At 33.7% G+C, this 17,425-nt stretch overlaps 1 protein-coding gene across 4 annotated transcripts in view; it reads left to right on the forward strand.

The window, feature by feature from the left end:
* The window catches only part of LOC122568451 (phospholipid-transporting ATPase ID), a 69,592-nt gene that overhangs the window by 2,893 nt on the left and 49,274 nt on the right, over positions 1-17,425 (forward strand). The window contains exon 2 of one of the 4 annotated variants that reach the window (XM_043728182.1): positions 4,633-4,759. The exons of 2 other annotated variants lie outside the window; for them this stretch is intronic. The gene's annotated coding sequence lies outside the window, so the exon portion shown is untranslated. Of the gene's footprint in view, positions 1-4,632; positions 4,760-12,993; positions 13,019-17,425 lie in introns of those variants that run through there. One more of the 4 variants, XM_043728183.1, reaches the window with a different exon arrangement.

Consider the following 17,425-nt stretch of genomic DNA (forward strand, 5'->3'; position numbering starts at 1 on the left):
GTCTAATTGCCTCGAAATTATTAGCCGTTTCAAAGACTTAATTAACCTTGCTTCTTCACATAGGTTTGCTTAATTAGAAGTTCACTTTTATATGTGCCCTTTGAAATCGGTAGATGAAATGTTTGATGTTACCTTTATATTTGGAATTTATTTGGAACGTTTTAGATATCGTAATCCGCAATCTGATTATTAGTATTAAACGAAGAACATGGTAAAGAGAGTAATGTTCACTTAAGTCAGAATCATTTAATAATTCATGAACGGTGCACTAATACCGTACACGAACTCCGTTGGTAATACAAAACTATTTTGAATTTACAAGCGACCGTTCGTCGTACTGTACAATGGAACACAGATCACGTCGAAATTCTTCTCATCGAATATGCTTAATTTTATTTAACATTCTCATAGCATCGGGATGCAAATGCGCGAGTCTAGAGTCTAGACGTTTATCGTCGCACTCGAATCCGAAGCTTTCATGAATTCTCAAGCTTTTGCCTACACCTGAAAATCACACCGCCCTGACCTACCAATTACGAAAGACAGAAATTTAATCAGATTATCCGATCAAGTCGCGGAGAACGCATTTTTAATTCTCTCGACCACAAAGTTTAGTCTTGTTCTCTTCTTGGAGATTTGTTATTACATTGCTAATACAAGAGCTTCTGACTATAAGAATCTTTTACCTTCCATAGGTAACGTTTTTGCTCTTCCATAGCCTTTAACACGTTGGTCGTCCAGCGTGATTCGGCTAAGTTTCCTGCGGGGCCCAAATCCGACCGCCGGTACGCAGAACGTAAATAGAGCGACAAGCGGCAATTCATTGTTTATCGCCTTCGATTCATTGTAAAGAAAAGATTATTTAGTTCTGAAATGGAGAAAGCGATAAGCTTTCCAGCTAGAGTATTCCAAGGGATCTCATGGCAGATATCTCAGATCTTTCATTTAGTCGAGAAGCATACTTGTGAGATGTACATTAATGATATTTTCATCCTCAAAATGTTTAGTAAATAGTGTGAAAATATATTTGAAAGTGAGGAGAGTAGTGATGACGAAGTCGGCAACTATTGTTCGAAGTGCCCAAAATCATCCCAAATGTGTTTGGAATGTTTTAGCAAATACCATGCGATACAGCATGATGTAATATTTTTTCCAGAATATAAATAAATAAAAAGTATGGTATAATGTGTTTATAATATTTTTATGTTGTATATCCTATATATATAATATTCTATATTTAATTAACTTGAACAAGAAAAGCGTCACCTGTACTTGGGTGACGGCCCCCCACGGAAGTATACCCGTCACATATATATGAGTAACACGACGACCAACGTGTTAACCATAAGCTTTCATAAACAGTCCCTGATGGCTATCGATATCTCTGCTACGTTATATATATAATTATTTGTAAAGTCAAATGTTTGAAACTTCTCTTTTTTAATAGAAATAAAAATTTAGAATGCCATCGTGAGATTTCCATACGAAGCACGAGGGTTACGTAATTTTCTCGATGTATTTCATTCCTCATTGTCTTTCTAATGTTATCGCTTGTTATTTAAAGTATAGGAATATCATTGTTAAAAGTACGACTACGAAGTTTCTTTATTCACTGACAATTAATGTTACGGAGTATTTAAAATGTTATATTCAGATACGAGTGGACCATGTCAGTGAAGAATTGATAGCGGACATTCGTAATTTAGGAAAACGACGATTCTGTATGGAATTCAGCCATTCTCGTTCGCTCGAAGAACTCACGAGTTGATCCTTTCTCCTATAAAGTTCGCGTCGCTCGACCTTGGATTCAGAAACGTCACATGCGTTTTCACTTGTTTGAACCTACATACGTTGTCGCGTTATGTAAATTTCTTCATGTTTCTAGATACTTTGCAATACCTACAGCCTTGGTATTTTTCCTAAATTATTCGCTAATTTAATCTCACGATGTTCGTCTATCGTTATTGATCGATATCAAGAATCTTCGATCATCGTGATCGCTCGTCTTAAAACAGTATATGATTTCTTAAATTCCGATGAATTTGATGTCTGGCTTTTTTAAATCGATAAAAATACTTTTGATATACCTCGAACTAATAATAATTTCTGGTCTCTGAAATAATAATAAAGTCGATGTAATTCATCCGTGCAATAGCACGAGATCTACAGATATGTGCACACGTATAAAATGTTTTTACGCGACTGGGTAGTAAACGTGTGATAAAATATCGAAGCATGGAGTAAGCAAACGTTTCGTTAGAAAACTTTCACTCGTATTTTTTACGTATAATTCGTGCGTTGATAAATGCGTATCCGTGTTTATGCCTGCAAGTATCCTTATAATCTTTTTTACTCGATAGCTTAAAACTCGTCGCTTGTCGATTGGCAAATGTTATTTGTCAGTAAACTATCGTTGATGAGGATCGACGAAACGATATATTACACGTTCTGAAATAATAATTATGTTTGAGTAATTAATAATACCTTTCCTTTGAATAATTTACGATACAAATCGAAGAGGCTAATATACGATAAAGAAAAAAAGAAAACAAAAAAGGATTACATTGTATTTCAACGTTTTATATATGCAGTAATTATTGGCTCGCTTTTTACCGGATCTCGATCCTACGGTAATGATAGTACGTTGCGTTAACGATCGTATGGTAACCTCAGGTCACACACATCGATCCTCCTACGCGAAGCTTGTAAATAATGGAGACATACACGTGACTTATTCACAGAACATACCGATGGACTCATCACAGTCGATTTATGCGGTCTGTCGGCAATTTCTAGCGACGAAGTCGACTCATCTTTGAGTTTCAACGGTGTTCGAGTTTGTCCATCGTCTTTTATCTATCTTACTATGCGCTCATTGACTATGAATTTTGCATACAATCCTATCATTATGTCATAGTTTTGTTATTTGTTCCGGAACGATTCCGTCGTTCTATATATACAGACACATGAATGTATTCCAATACTTATAGACGCCTTTTATGAATATGTTATGTATGCTATACGAGACATTTTGAAATTTACCATTTTTATGAGATTCTAGAGACTAGACTAGGTTTGGATTAAATTGCAGGGTATTCTGTGCAATTATACGTTATGATACAGGTTTAATTGGAACGATACTTTTTGCAATATACCTCTACAAATAGAAGTTTCGTTATTATTTAAGCTGCTTATTTGTCAAATCGATGAACTCCGCAAAGCAAAAGGTAGAGAATATTGATGATCCTAAAAGTTTCTTTCGTTTTATCAGCACATAATAGATGCACAACATTTTTTCTTTTATACTATTTTATTGAATTATTATTCCGTTCTATTGGAACAAAATGGATTGTACGTAATTATCATTTTGTTTTATTAGAACAAAATGGATCATACATGATTCAATAAAATAATACAAAACAAAATATGTAGTGCGTCTATTATTTCCTTATAAAACGAGATTAACATAGATCACGGAAGTACCTATGTAGTCAATTATCCATCATATTATTATGTAAACCTCCTAAACATCCTATATGATATAGAGATCAGAATTATAGTGATCTTTATTTAGATAGATTTATTTGCTTACAGTGATTGAAACAGAGAACTATGACTGTTTAATTAGAGCTATTTCTCGATGTAGTAATGTGATACAACTAAATCAACTGAATTTGTACAACTACACAACTTACAACTTATGACCAACTCCAACTCACAACAGTTCGATAATTTATGAGTAACGATTAATCCGCAGCTTACTTGTAACTGTAAATAGTTGCAACTTAGTCATAACTGACCATTCTGTCCACCAAAACGTCTTTTTATACATCTTATCTAACGTAATCATCGTAGCTAACTAACGACTAATCGTTCATTGTCCTAAAGGGTCACGGGCATATAGCTCATCGAGATTTCCCATCCTTCCTGAACCGTCAGCATTTTCATTCTTCTCTACCTGTAGTTCATCGGAATTTTCTCAATGGTCTTTCCACGACACTACAATAATATTCTACGTAACTATATTTGAGACTTACCATATACCTAATGTAGCAATTCAAGTTGTATACTAATTTTTTGCTAAATATATGTTTGCAATAAACATCTCGTAATTTCTGTATACATTTTTAGATTGGTTTCATGTTTGATGAATATGATCGTGACAATCGCGTATCATTGCGGTGCTAATGAAATTCCAAAATGTTTTCTGTAACATACACAGTATGCACGTAGAAGCTTTCTATGATAAATGTTGAAATACTTTCGTGTCGCAATGTATACTAGTTTTATAAATGAGCAAAGGTTTTTAGCGAACGTTTAAACTATGAATATTTGTTACCAAGATATCGGAAGACTTGACTTTTTGCTAACAAATGTGAATTGTGTTCTTTCAAGGAATTCTTATTATTCTGTAAATTATGTATTGTCACGAACGTTTCGCATTGAAATGAAGGAAGATCAGTCGAAATTAGTCGTTTCTCGGTACTACGTGTTAACGGATAATTTTTACACGAAATTCTATTTTTATATTACAAAATTTTACATAAGAACCCGATAGATATTTTGATAAAAGTATCTTCCCTTTTCTTAAATTTTGTAATTTTTAATTCGTACAATGTTCTCCGATTTAAGGTGAGATTAGAGTGAAAAATGCACGGTCAGCCAAAGTTTTGGATGGACGTGACGAATGTGTTCGCGGAATGTAGTTTGCCTGGATTGAATGAAAGACAATCAGTGGCAGGAAGATATGCAAATTGAGGTAAGGGAACTTGTCATTACTTTCTCTAAAAGTTTATATGCGTAATACGGAATATTTCGAGGCAAAACAACTCACCTACGAGATTATTTAACGTGGAACATACGTAAAACGATATTTATTTGATAACTAAATAACAGGAAATTAATATGATATTTGAAACTTATTACAGGGATATATATTTCGTAAACATTCTCGCTTAATTTATGTTCATATAGAAATTCCATAGTATTTACTTCATATCGATAGCAATTCCACATCGATATTTATACAAGATTAACGAGCCATTAAGCTTTGCTAAAGATTAACAATTACGGCAAACTGCGGAGGAATTGATCAATCGCGGTGTAATTCCTGTGGAGAACCAGTAATTCAGGTTTAAAATGATATTGCTGTGATTACGCGACAACCCGCGTTGCGAAATCATTTACTGCTAGTGACTTTTCTAATCGAGTTCGTCTTTTAGTTAGAATAGTTTCTAGCAATAGTTATATGAAAACATCACGCGTGTGATCTATCCATCAATCACTGAAGGGAATTTCTCGTTGATATTGTCGCGTTTTTATTTTCTATGCGCAAATAGACAAAAATTACGATCCCGTGTGGTTCAGGAGTAAATGCACATTTTAAGTAATTAGTAGGCAATATTGGAGTTGAATCGAAGGAGAAAGTGCTACACCATGACCCCGCATAATGAAATCGGGTTGTGGCTATTTTCCAACTCTCTTATCGAATGAACGAAACAGAAAAAGATGGGAGCAGGAAGGAAAATAGATTAAAAGCGTCGATGTAACGAGTGTGAAGACATTGGTAATTGGAATGCAGATAAACTGGTAGCTTATCCGCATATTTGTACATATAATCAAGCTGATTACACGTTATTTATTCTTTCGCCGGATGTTTAATTTTTTTGACAGTATACACTCTACTTGAACACATAATAAACCGAAAAATAAATACTTTGATTTTAACGCAGTAATATCTCGTTATATTAAATACGATTAATATCTGTTCACAAAACAATTGGAATATTTACATAAATAATATTAAACCAAAGACAATGAATCTTTCGTTCGTCGTGACATATTATTAGACATATATTATATTTAATTGTATATAGTTAGCAATCATTTTCAGTAAATCGATATTCATTTATTATATTATGAATAAATATTCAGAGATACTTTATAGTGATTTATACTGCCTTTTGAAGTCACTGTAAAAGTTTTTGCACAACTTTTTCAATTATTGTATTAACAAGGCATCGTTGACTGGCGTAGGTTTATTCAGTTTCTTATGATTAACTGACGACTAGCCTTGACCATCGTCAAAAGGCCAACCAAAGAAGAAACGTTATGTCCCTCACAGTTAACTCCCTACATTTTTCATTCGGCCACCGATACATATTGGCATGAAATGTTAACTTATATTTTCGCCTTGAAATGTTTTACATAGCCTAATAATTATCGTTGTTTCCATATTAAATCAAGCACTTGGCTTCCCATTGTATACCGATTTGTTACGTAATGGCCAATTACGCAACCAGTATATTTCAATTTTTGACAGGTTACTATTATGCGCTGTGAAAGAGTAATTACTCTTTGTTATTTAAATGGCTCTATTTCATTGTGAGACACTTGACATATTCTCCTTTGTATATTTCTAAGTATGAGAAACTTGATATCGATACACGAGATTATTCTTCATTAGAATTTTATCGAAGGTGTATTTTTCCAAAATTGAATATCTTTTCGAAGAAACTTGCAAACAATCGAAGGAACGACTAATCCATTTGATCGATACTTTCCTATAAGCCTGTATTACAATGTAACCATCTGACCTATAAACCATAACTTTCAACCTACGAGGAATCTTATACTTCACATGCCGCTGAACTTGTTAAGAACAATTACCTACACGCACACAGTTTTAGCGATGGAAATGTTACATTAATCACCTTCAAATAGAAGTCAAGTACTAAAGTCAAATATATGGCTTTCTTCAATACTTCTACGAAGCCGTATCGAGAAACACCAAACGCGAACTGCTTGATGAATTTGTTGCGATTTTTATTTTTATGATACGACATGGAAGTTGTATCTTTCACTGATAGTTTAATCGAATTAAACATTATTTGCGGCAAACAAATTTTCAAACACGTCTTTCGAATTTTCATATTCTCATCTTGTATTCATTTCAATAAAAGACGCTTGTAATAAAAAGAATCTTTGATATAAGATTAAATCGTGAAATCATCGACGACGGTTCTTTTATACTACGTAACCAAGAACGTTTAGTAGTTTCTTTTTATGATGGAAAAGAACCACGTACAGAAATGTAGAAAAATATCATTTTACTTGCCATAATCGTTTACCAAACTATTTACTAAAATTATCCCGATGAATGCTTTTTCTATATTTTTTGCGTCTTTCTCTTCTTTTATAAAAAACGATACAACTTTCTCGATTATATAATATTTTCCTCAAGCGTAAGAAATTCTTTATCGACAGAAAATCCCGCGAATTATCTAAATGTAGCTGGAAAATGACTGAACGAGCGTGATGTGATTAATTATTATGCAGCGAGCCAACTGAATGATCGTATTTCATCTGCTGATCTAATGAATATTTAAGTTTAAATAAAACGTTTCGTAACGGGTGTACAAAGGGCAAAACAAGAGTCACTTCTTGAGCAAATACGACGATCTGATTGGATGTAGTATGCGACGATAACGTTTGAGAAATAGCAGGAACAAGACGCAATTGACAATATGATTTCCATTTGACACGATCGAATTGCCTGCGAATAGTTTCCTCAACCGTGAGAATCGTAGGACGAAATGGAGGAAGAGAGAAACACGTTTTATGGTTTAAAGCTTATGCAATTTTAATAGGGTACCGATAGATACTGATCCGTTGAAACATTTAATGTCCGCTGTTCATCGGAATCGGAACTTTACAGGTGCGACGCAATCATGACATAAAGCAAGGTTGAATAGAATAACGAGACATTGTAACGTCCACTTGGACAGCATATAGGACGAGCATAAACGCCTACAAGGACGTTCGTAAAACAAAAATATGAAAATTACCAGTGATCCTATGATTCGACGATTTTCATATGTAACTTTGTTACGAGTTCGATTTTCCACATGATTTTTTCTTCATCTATAAATAATTTATTATCAAAGCGTTGAATCATCAATCGGTTTGACATAGACGATCGCAGTGCTTCGGGTTACATCTAAATACTAATATTCAGCTATGTTACGAAATGAATTCTCCACGTAAGTTATACGTCGAGTCGAATGTCCCAAACACGACAGTATTTGTTGAATTTTAATCGACTGGTATGGTTGAGTCATATGTCGTGATCAATATAGTTTGAATTAGATGTGTTTCAGTGTTAAGTGACTTTGGAGTATTTAACTGCATAAAATACAAATTTTCTATCTTGATTAAATAGTGAAAATAATTAAATTGTTTTATAATAACAAAGGAAGTAAGGATACTCTTGTCGAGTGTTAGATTAGAATTCTCGATAAAGAAAATATTTTTCACTTTTTTATTCTCTTATTTGTTTTTGTTTTGTTTTCTTTTTATTCACGACCGTACGAAGAATTCGCGAAACTCAAATATATATTTACCATTTGAATTTCTTCTTACAGTCGAAACAATAAACGTTTCCGAGAAACGTTTTTGGTAAAATGAAATCAGTTTATTTGATACAGTTGTTTGTTCGGTTATGCGTATTGTGTGCGCTCTGTAACTAAGTGAAACGTTAGGTATCGCCATTTGTAAACCTTCGAGATAGTGCAACGAGAATTGATTCGAGGGAACGAGTTGACAGTGTTTAATTCTCGCCTCTCTCGTTGCATCTCGTCAAATCGGTTGAACGTCCGACCCTCTTGTTGCCCCCTGAAAGGCGGCAAACCAGACACGTTCCGCGCCTTTCTGTAAAATGTTTAAAAATAATGACGGAGGAGCCAGGAAATAAAAACTCGAAATTACTTGAATTCCACGAATATTCCCGATATTTGCCAGATATTTGTCGGATTTTTCCAGATATTTGTTCCGTTGTCATTATTTTGCATATTTGCCATTTGGTATTCGATATTTTTTTTTTCTAATGATTTATTTGTAAAATTTTTGAATGAAAGAGATAAATATAAAGATGAAGATAGATGGTCATGATACGTTGTAGCTACGTATAAGAAAATTACAGAAAGCAACAATGAATAAAGTATCTCTCTTATTAAATCATGTTCAATGCTTTGAAGATAAAAATACTTCTTTCTCTTGTAATATCAACTTCCTACGCCTCTTTTTGCCCTTTCGAACATTATCACACTCGAACTACTCCTGAAATGTCATAATTTTAAACACCAAAATCACAGAGCTGGTATAAATAACTTCCACGGAATATCGTCGTATCGTTAACGCCCTGACGAAACATTTAAAATCGTAATCGACAGAGAAATAAGCGGAAGAAGGTCAAGATAAAATGATGATTTTAAAAAAGGAAAGGAGAGGGGAAAAAGGAAGAACGGGTTTGCGGTTTGACGTAAAACTTGCTGATCTACATCACTCGCAGGCCTGCAAGGAAGTGGTGCGATACTATTATTCTTCTGGGGTTATTTTTACGCTTTCGGATCCAGGAAAACGTATACCTAGCGAGGATCGATCAGGTTCACTTCCTCCTTTTCCATTAACCTACCAACGCCTCCGTGAAAATCGACAGGGAAAACAACGATGTTTAACCGTGCCACGTTCTATAGAACGACAGATTCAAATCCATTAAATTGCAAAACACGTCTGTCGATAAACTGTTTATGATAATGAGGATCAATGCAAAAGTTATTAGTAATGACCGGTTCTCTCTGTCGTATGTTCGTTTCTTTCTCTTCCTTTTTTCATTTTTCTCTAACGTAGCACACTTGCAACGTAGCACACTGCTCCGCGTTCCTCACAGTTTGTTTACAGAAAATCAACTGATATCGTTCGCCCGACTAATTAATTAATGAACTATATTTGCCATGATTTACGTGAGATAGCTGCTCTCGAATACAGATAGAGCATTGCATAATCGCACGAGTAGGTCGTTTCTACGACATTATTTCCTCACGTTATCCCGTTACTTTTCGGTGCTTGCGTACTAACGATCAGAAGCCATGAGCTAGATTATATCATTGTAACTCGTGTATCAAACGTGCGTTGTTTCGACTTGTACGTGAGCAGCGATAAGACGTCGATAATCGAGACTTTGATTCACAGTTGCATATATAGGTAAACGTACGTATACCAGAGAGAATACATCCGGTTGTTATTTATGCACTTCGGTATTCTGTATGGCTGCTGTGATACCGAAATGCAAGATGTGAATGATTTACTGTCTTCAACTTTTGCAGACAGACTTTCCTCGTGAAAATGGATATAATAACCTGCGTGTATTTGTGCAGTTGTAGGAGGTTTAAAAACGCAGAATGAACGAACCGTGAACGCTATTAACGCTCAAGGTGCAGGTAGATTTAAAGATGCGGAGTAATGTTATGTTTAGTCGATTTATTTGCGCTGTTGTGTTACAAGAAGAGTATATTGTGTAGTGAAGATTGTTTGAAGATTGGTTTAAGATCCCTGAAGAAGCCTCGCCTGGTTCTTATATACTAGCTCTCCGTCCTGGAATTTTTCTTCTCACCATGGTTTTATGGGGTGGGAATCTATTCCTTCCATTCTTTTCCGACGTTTCTGAATGATACTAGATGTTTACTTTAGAGCGCACTCGTCGAGCACTTAGGGTGTTAGTTAGCCTCTTGATGAGGTCCGCGTCGTAGAGTTTACAACTTGGGAGGAGGAACTTCGGACTTCCAAAAAGGGCAGATGTGCTGTCCAAGTCACAAACTGAGGGTCACCCAAACTCGCGAACATATAGTATGTAAGATTTGCAAAGTAGAAGCTATAATTATTTATTTATTTATTATTTATTATTGCTTAGTTCGTGCCTTTCGGCTTTGGACGAGCTTTCGGTTTTACATCTCTTTTATCTATTTCGCTTCTTATATATCTACTTCCCTTTTATCCACTTTATTATATCACACTCCCTTAATTATTCTGTCTCTAAAAACTATTGCAGCTTTTGGGCTTTTGCCTCCTTGCTGTGCTTCCTTATTGTCGTCCTCTCCATCTTGTATTGCCCTTCTCTTCCCTATTATTGCTTTTAGTTCTGTTAGTCCTTCTCCAGTCTCATTTAGTATTTTTTCTGTGTCCTTTGGTCCTCCCGTTATTTCGTATTCTTCTATTACATGTCTCAGGTCTTCTTCTTTCCTTTTACCTAGTCTGCATCTTTTTTCTCCCTCTTCTTTCCAATATACCCTTGCTTTGGTCTCATTTCCACATCTTGCTAATATTTTTCCGTCCTTCCACTTCGTCCTCCCTAAATAGAAGCTATAATATTTGTGGATTTGTTTAATCCGGATATCGTTGATCTGATAGATACGTGTAAAATTGAATTCTAAATATTTCTAAGTGGATAATTGTTCGTTCTTAATGTTTAAATCTATATATATCTAATCTATATATATCGTAAATACATCTGATTGTATTTTATATTGTTAATACAAATGTATGGATTTTAGTACAATTAAAGACCTTTTATATATATTTATATAGTCTTTTTGCAAAAGTAAGCGCTGCAGCGTAGATTTCAAGTTACTGTACCTCTCAAATACACCGTGACCTGTGAGGGAATTCTTACAGGAATTTTTACTTCGCGCTTTTTTATTGCGACTTCCGCAGTTAATTCTATTCAGAATAATATCAGATTGCATAAATATTTACAGTCCAGTAATGATAAAACAGTACTAGCAGTGAAACACTAGATGTGAAAATGGATGGGTTAAATGGAATATTGGTGTTATTGGATGCTATTAAGGAAATTCATTCCTTGTTTTATTGTTATAATAGTTACTACTAATAGTTATTAAATAGTTACTAAACAGCCTGAATATGCTCATTTCATATGCACCAATTCAATATGTAATTCTTAATGCTCGTTTACTTTACTCGAAATTATATTCGTGAGAACAGTGGACATTGAACAGCTGTATTAAGTAGAAAGTAACAGCTAAGATAATCGTATTTATATTACAGATTTTACTAAACACAGATTAGTAGTCAGTGATTACAGAAAGTATAATAGACAGATATATAAATCATGCTTCAACCAAAGCCGATTGAAGTTACCAATTAGCTCTCCTTAAAGCACTAAGACGTTACGTAAGATCGATGTACCGATTTCTTGCAAGATACGAAATAAAATTTTTATCGCTTTGGGGAAACTTCCTGTGAGTACTCACGTAGGCATGTTATCCGACCAGCAACCTTCTACAGAAGGTTGATTGAACATATTTCCGTTACTCTATCCTTATTAGACATTCGGTAAAGATTATACAAATATGTATCTATTTAACTGATAAATTAATGTACTTAAAGCGATAAATTTTAAAGGAACGGTTGATAAAAATCGAGCGAATACAGATTTTTGTACAGATTTCTTACTTCCATGAAAAATAAAATTGGACCAAACGACTTCTTTTTTTTCTTTTTTGAGAAATTAGAAGAGTTAGTTTACTAAATAATGTGTAGAAATTAATAATTTTTATTATATCAAAGATTATTTAATTAAATTACATCAATCATCAGTAATAACGAGAGTAAATAATAACAGCGCGAACAAAAGTAAATAATCGACAGGAGCTTAAATAACGTTTGAAACTAAGTTAAAGATGTAGGGTAACATTTTTTTATAAGATACTTTATTTTCGAGAAAAATACATTTGAAAATGTATCACACGTACACATGTACATACCGGACCGGTTTGTTTCCAATTAAACGTGCTTAAACATTATTTCTTTATAAATGAGGCCTTCGACAGAAAAACATTAGTTTATATTTTTTATTTATTTCCGTATGTATAATAAGCTCCTGCTGGTTGTTTTAGCATATCTGATCTATACTTAGCCAAGTTAAAATCTACTTGACAAATTTCTAAACTCGACGAAGCGTATTTTTTCACGTGGAATCATCCTCTGCCCGATTCTACTACGATTACCGCCCCACCTTGTATTGGGATATTATTTCACTACTTAACATAATATTCGTGCTTATTCGATTTTTATTTCGAACAGGAATTACTATTGCGATGTATGTGAAATATGCCTGGATTGCATTGTATCGTTTCGATGAATGCTGACAGAGCGAATAAAGGTAAGCAGACCCAAGTCGCTTCACATTCTGATATTAACAAGATATTTCATTAGAACTTTCTTATCTGGCAAATGTATTCGTAGAAAGGAAGAAACCCGATAAATAAAAAAAAATCGCTGATTTGTTATCAACGCGTAGATATAGAGTTTCTAATAAAGCAGTTCGTCGTCGCTTTTATTCCATAATAATACGGTTATCGAACATATCTACGCTCTCTACATTTATGTTTTGAAGACCATTAAAGTTTATTGGTTGCCCTTTCGAGCATTTACATTTTGTTAAATATTAACGCGTACGCTGCAGGTGAAAAACGAAACTTTGTTACAGCATTGAAAGATCTGCTGTTGCTGCATGCTCGTAGAGCGCAGTCGTAATATCTATATAGATTATGAATTTTGAACGATGGTAATTATAATTAGACTGCAAATTTCTATGCAAATTCATATTTTTGCATAAAAATATAGAAACTCCGTAGCCGAAGCTCAAAATTGTTTTGACTTTCGAATATCATAGGAATACCATTATACTTTGAATATTTTATATACCTTCTCGTATCATGTGCATTCGAGCACTAATTTTGCACTTCTTAATTTTCTATGCTTAAATGCGTAAAAATCTTATAAACCGCCCATAAAAAGAAACTTCTTTTTGGATACATATTTTTCCTGCGAAATTGATTGGAAATGTGGAAATTAATTATTTATATCAAGTATAACGATTTATATCAAGTGCAAATTAATTGTATCACAATATAGTAAATTATAAAGCGGCGAAAACAATTATTTCAAATAACGTTCAAATTATTTCAAATAAAGAATACTCACTTTGAGAATTTTATCTTAGTTACGTCTATATTCGATGAAAAATGGATTATAAACTTACGATTATATGATTACAAATTTGATTCGACTCGAATGCAGATTATCTTGATATATTCTGATAAATTGAATATAAATTAACGTTATGCGGTTATGTTATCATTATCGCCAGGTTGGAATACATTATGTCGTATATTTCGTGTCGATTGGAAGTAAGAATAGCCTTTCTAGCTGGCTGGAAATATCGATCAATTAAGAGAGAACGTTGCCTACAATTTTATGACACGTAGACGTGTATGGAACGACTTCTAAATATTTAATTTGTAAATAACATTACGTACGTTAATTTTGATAACACCTGTGATATATTGTCTCTGGATGACTTTAACATCTTCAACAGTATAATAAATGTAAATTCGTGCTGGCAATTCAAAGTTCCTTAGAACTGTGTACGATTCAAAGTTATACGTTTTGCATTAACTAAATTTTTTCCTGATAGACTAATTGTAAGAGAGTTTGTTTCATATGTTTGTGCTCATCTTGTAATTTTTACCAAATACAAACATATTCGAGGTAAAACGTTTTCCTATCTATTAAAAGTTTCATTGAAATTCGTTAATGAATTTTTTATTGTAGTAAATTATAATATGCTTATTAACGAAATTTATTTGGTGCTCTTATATGAAGAGATTTTCATTATTTTTCATTGAAGAGCTTTTTACTACTCAAATGGTTAGAAATACTATTATCGAATAGCAACATTATCGCGACGAGATGATAACCGTTAAAAATGTCTATCAGAGATATTATGTATATTTGTTTTGCATCGTCATATGCGATTGTTGCACTTATAAAATCGTTGAAAATACAATACTTTTAGGAATTCTTATCGTTCTATTCTCCTTTCGGGGTCGACTTATCTTATCGGTAAGCGTCGTACTTTCAAAGATTCTTCGTAAATATCGTGGAGAATCTCTATCTGACAAAAAATACGCTCTATTGTTTACGTATAAAATTGGATGACTTCGATCGTGAACAGATTTCATCTGATTACGTAAATTCAGTTCGTAAATACCTATTTAGGGAAAATTATTACATTTCTTCTTATGTAATTAATTCGTAATGAAACAATAATTAAATCATTCGACAATCGGCAATTAAAAATTCTCGGGCGTTTGATAAACAACCATAGGTTGCACATACAGCGTAATTTGAAAAATGACGCGTATCTATTGTTTTTGGGTAAGTTGGAGGGATTATGTATTGTTCCGATATCACGTAACGCTCCATTTTCACATTCTTAGCGTAACATTCCTTAATTTAGACACATACATTTAACTGTCGTGCAATTATTATATCACTATTATGCATTGCAGTAGAGTCGTACTAATTATACTATTTCATACTGATTTCATATAGCGATCTTTTGCAGATACTGTTATATGATAGAACTTAGTATTATTTAGTAAAACTTTACGTATTTTGCAAATTATCAGTAGCGTGTACCAATACATTGTTTTACACAACAGTAAAAAAATTTGGTAATAAAGTAAATGGAACTTCCCACGTAACACATATTTTACAAACTGCAAATCATCGTTGCGAGTCAGCAATAAAGTAATAAACCTTCAATATTTACTCGCTGTTTAATGTTAGCTACATTTGGATTGATAATTATTAAAAAAAACTTATACTTGTTTATCGTAAGTCTTTCTTCAGAAAGCTTTTCAATTGTAAAAGAGAAGATTTACAAATTGCCAATTCACCGATGTTATTAATTGGTTAATTATTATGTAAGATGGCTTTACTTTTTTACCTTTTAATCGAAGTTACGCTGTGTAGATTTTTATGAAAAGGTGACTAAATATTTTATGATAAAGAAGGACAAAGATAGCACAAAGAAACTAACGAAGCTTCGGTTTTTTTTTCACTTTTTAAGTTAACAAAGAAGAAAATTATATTTTCTTCGATTAATGACCATATAACATGCCTATCAATGGCCATCGTACGCGCGACACTGCTTTTATTTTACAATCTGACATTGGCGAATCGAATAAAACCTTATGACGTCATGTTGATTTTCTTATCAGTCTCTTGCGGTATCCCATAACAGATTGCAGTGGGAAAATCCTGAGTGGGAGTTCTACGTCGCTATATTTACACTACAATATGATATCGCTTCCCCTCGAAATATTTCGATTTCATGAATTTCTTTCCTGATCGAACGCGATACGGATCGTTTTATTTGCGAGACAGATTCGTCGTTAATACGAGAATTTACGGGCCCGGGAACGACAATCGCGCGATAGGTAAATGATCGGCGGAAAATAAGAGGATTTACGGTGGCGCGAGATTTAAAAGCTTTGCGTGCGTAGTCCGGTCTATTTCCCAACGACGCCCCGCGTTCTTTAATTTCGTGCAGTAGTAAACGTCCATTCAAATCAGGCAACCATGCGCTCGTTTCGTACTTTACGCGTATCATTAATCTCTTGCGTTCGGGTTGATTGAAAAAACATCTACGTACGTCTATCCGGCGAATGCGATTTAGCATAGAGAATAAATGACTTCGACTTGTAAAGAGAAATTAATCTAAATATATTCCTTTTCTCTGTAGAATTCTATAGCATAAAACTGTTTAATTGCACACTTCTCTAACGTTATAATAAATATAATGCTATAACGTTTTTATTATATTACATTATATTATGGTATGCAGTAAGCTATGTGCTAGAACGAATTGGTTCTCGAATCACGTTCGTTATAGCATCTGTTCGTTGTAGCTTACATTAAAACATATATATTTAGAAGTAGCTCGTTCCAGGTCCATAGTTAAAAGCAAGGTACAACGGTTTGAATAATCGTAAAAGGTAATATAAATTAGAAAATAAGCGATGAAAACGATATGAAACTTATTTATTTAATGGGAATTATAAATTGACGAGGCCAATATGTTTGACAGCCTTCTTCAACCATCGTTATCTTTCCGTAAACAAATCGTCGTGCCTTCTGACTGTGACATTCGATATTAGTTTGTCCTGGACCGCGTTAGTTGAATTTTTACGCTACTTAGTTGTCTTCTACGCGGTAGATATCTATCGAACGAGAGAAAGAGAGATTCAAACAAATTCGTGTCGTCAGTCAGTGACTCTTTACCATAATAATCGACAGAGTGGCCGATATTTTCTCGCGTTTGTTATAACATTCTGATTTTACTTATAAAAATTATTCGTTGTAGCACACCTTACTGTATATTAAAAAATGTCTCGGTATAGTTAATCAATTATCTCAGATTAATGTAGCGCTAATCGTTTAACTAAATTGGAAGGCTGAGATCATGTGGTGGAGTAAGTTAAACATTTGGGGATATGAGTTGGTTTGTGATTTCTAATCCTTAGAAGAAATATTTGTTTAATCCGATGGTGAATCAATTTACCATATGATCCTGTGTCGTAGCATGTTTTTTTAACCTTAAAAGATACGCTGAATTTTGTTGTAACAATAAAACAGCATCGTATGAAAAATGGCAGTGGACTGACTTACGCCACTATGATTTCCCGTTTGTCGATGTTCCCTGTGCGCTATTTAATAA

The sequence above is a fragment of the Bombus pyrosoma genome, linkage group LG6, assembly GCF_014825855.1.
Source record: "Bombus pyrosoma isolate SC7728 linkage group LG6, ASM1482585v1, whole genome shotgun sequence".
NCBI lineage: Eukaryota > Metazoa > Arthropoda > Insecta > Hymenoptera > Apidae > Bombus > Bombus pyrosoma.